Source organism: Petaurus breviceps, unplaced genomic scaffold, assembly GCF_028583685.1.
Source record: "Petaurus breviceps papuanus isolate PSGF00001 unplaced genomic scaffold, PetGlider_PUasm1.0 380, whole genome shotgun sequence".
In the NCBI taxonomy this organism is placed as follows: domain Eukaryota; kingdom Metazoa; phylum Chordata; class Mammalia; order Diprotodontia; family Petauridae; genus Petaurus; species Petaurus breviceps.
The window spans coordinates 93299-96599 of NW_027186305.1; positions in this window are offsets into that span (position 1 = coordinate 93299).

Genomic DNA, 3301 nt, shown 5'->3' on the forward strand with positions numbered 1-3301 from the left:
CTCTCTCTCTCTCTCTCTCTCTCTCTCTCTCTCTCTCTCTCTCTCTGGCAATTGTGTGTAATCAGAAGCTATTTGGCAGCCGGAGAGAATGCTGTCAGTCACCCAGCTCTGGTCTTCTATGGCTTGTAATACCAATAAAGCAGCTTCCTGACCTTTTCCTGAATAGGACAGTGAGCTCTTTGTGTTTACTTGTTTTCTCATGACAAGAAGGATACTGTCAGCCCCACACTTTAGCAGCCAAGTGGAAGATGGATTGGAATGAGGAGAGCCCTGGGGTTAAGAGAACAACCAGTCAGTCAACCAATTTAAAGTCTTAGTATGTGCCAAGCATGATGTTAAGCATTGGGGATATAAAAGACTGAGTTCCTGCCTTTGAGGAGCTTACAATCTAATGGCGAGACAAGAAGCAAACAAATGCATACAGATAAGCTACATGCAGAACAAGTAGGAAATACTGCACAGGGGGAAGGCATTGGAATGAAGGAGGTTGGGGAAGACTTCCTGGAGGAGGTGGGGTTTGAGCTGGGACTTAAAGGAAGCCAGAGAGGTCAGGAATTGGAGAGGAGGGGGTAGAGCATTCCAGGCATGGGAGGCAGTCAGAGGAAATGCTTGGAGTCAAGACGCACAGCCAAGAGGCCAGTGGCATGGAATCAAAAAGCAAATGTTGGAGGGTAAGGTGCAAGAAGCTTGGAAAGTGAGGAGGGAGCAGGTTATTAAGGGCTTTGAATGCCAAAGCAAATATTTTGTATTTTTCTCCTGGAGACAATAGGGAGTTTATTGAGCTGGCAGTGACATGGTCAGATCTGCACATTAGAAAAAACACTTCAGTGACTGAATGGATGGAGGATGGATTGGTATGGGGAGAGACCTGATTCAGGGAGACCCTCCCCTCCCCAGTACCTACTGCCATGGTCCAGGTGTGAGAGGTTGAGGGTCTGCACCAGAATAGGGGTAGTGCCAGAAGAGAGAAGAGGATGTATTGGAAAGATGCTAGAGAGATTGGACCACTGGGCCTTGGCACCATATTGGATATTGGGGTGGGGCAGCATGAGAGTTAGTGAGGGATTCTCTCAATTGGCCAGTTGTAAGGTGATGAAGCCCTGACCTAGAATTGCTGCTGATTGGCAAGAATGGCACATATGTAAATGAAGCTGTGGTGATCAAAGGCCTAAGATTGGCTTAGGAGGCCCAAGGGGCATCGGGCTGCCTTGCACTGTGCTGGCGTGGTTGGCTCTCAGGATGGTAGTTGTCCCAACAAGAATGAAACCAGGAGGGGGCAGGCTTTCAAAGATCAGCGTTAGAGATGCAGATTTGGAGAGTTCTCTGGGATTTCTGAGTGGAGATTCCAAGCAGGAAACCATTTGTAAGCTCCCCTTGAGCTTTCCTTTTCCTTCTCACCCCTTTCACTGTGTCATGTCTGTCTGGGCATGTGGTGCCCTCTGGTTGGGGCTCCTTTGAGAAGAGCATGGGATTGGTCCCATCCTTGGCTTTTGGGTCCCTAATCCAGAGCCTTGTGCAAAGTCGGTGCTGAACCGCAATTTGTAGTCTTAAACTGAGGTGTGGACCTTGAATTGTCAGTCGTTAGAGAATCTTGCTTTGAATTTCTCCAAGATCAGAGCCCAGATTTAGTGTTGCTTATGTTTGAGGTCCCTCTACAATGCTGCCAAGCTGTTCCTCGGTGAGCTTCGCATTCTTCCAGTCCAGGCATCTTCTCGATCTGCATGAAGCACTTTTCGTTCTCTCTCATTCTCATTGTTTATACCACCTCTCTATTTATCATTTGAAAATTTAATTAACTTTCTGTTTAGCTTTTAGACTGATCATTAATGAAAATGTTAATGAAACTGGACTGATTACTGAGCCTTAGAACCTTGAGAATGATGTCTCCAAATCGATCAGAGGCCATCCATCATTCCTGAGCCCCAGTCTGCAGATATGTGTGTGAGTGTATCTGTATGTGTCTGCATGTGCCTGAGTGAGTGCATTCTTCCATGCATGTGAATGTGCATCTGTATATGAGAGTGTGTACACAGGCTTGTGCATTTGTGTATGAGTGTGTCTGCACATGTCTGTACATGTGTGTGCATGCGAAATGGTGTATTTGTGTGTGAGTGCATGTATGTGGTTATGTGTGAGCGTGTGTGAGTGTGTGTATGCATGTGTGTGAGTGTGTGTATGTGATTATGTGTGAGTTTGTGTGTGAGTGTGCATGCACATGTGTGTATGTGTGTGCATGTGTATGTGATTATGTGTGTTTGTGTGTGTGAGTGTGTGTGAGTGTGTGAATGTGTAAGTGTGGGTTTGTGTGTGTGTGTGAGTGTGTGTGTGTGAAAAAGACAGACTTGCTTGGCTCCATTTTTCAAGTCAGCTATAGAATGAAGCATCTTGCTAATGATTATAGTGATGAATACACACCACGGGCTGTCCCAGGGTTGTGCATGCTGCTGGGGCAATCAGAAGCTCCATGGTGGGCTTGGTCCTCGGTAAATCCCCCCACATCCTTATTTCTCCATGATCAGCTCTCTGCTCTCAGAACTCTCCTGACTGATGAGCCTGGATATTTCTTGGCTGATGTTTGCTGCTGTCTGGCCCCAGCAGGCCACAGGTGCAGAATGGGGCTGAGGGCCTGCAGCAAAGATCCCCCATAATCAGAGAAATCAGCTTCTTCCCTCCCCTCAGTTGATTTATAATTCCTTGTCTTGTGAACAAGGAGCTGGCCTCAGAGCCAGGAAGATTCAGGTTCAAGTTCTGCCTTTGACACATGCCTGCTCTGTGACCCTGGAGAAAGCTCAACCCATCAGTGAGAGGCCCACACTGCTCCTGAAGACTTGCAGGTGCTGAGTGGGTGGTGATCTGAGCAGAAGAGGAAGTGTTCCCATTGAGGAGTTCACTTTATCAGTGACATCCCAAGTTCACTTCCTGCCATCATCATTCATCCCCTCATTCATTGAATCCGCTCATTTATATTGCCCAAAAACTGCCCTAGCAAATGGGTGGGGGTGAGTGAGATGTGAAAGGGGTATCTCCAAGACCCCTGCTGTGCTTTTAGGCATCAAGCACACCTTCATCCACGCCTCAGTGACACTGCACAGCAGCCTGACTCCCTGACCTGCCGCCTCTGCCCCTCACCAATCTGCTGACTTCCTACAAGTTTTATAGTGCCTCAGTTCTCTTCTGTGTACAATGAGGGTCTCTAAATTCCCACTGACTTATGACTCAGAGGTGCTTAATCAATGTTTGCTGATTTAGCCCTATTGTTCAGCTCTTCCTGGTTCCTTGACCTCATCGAGCCACCATTGGC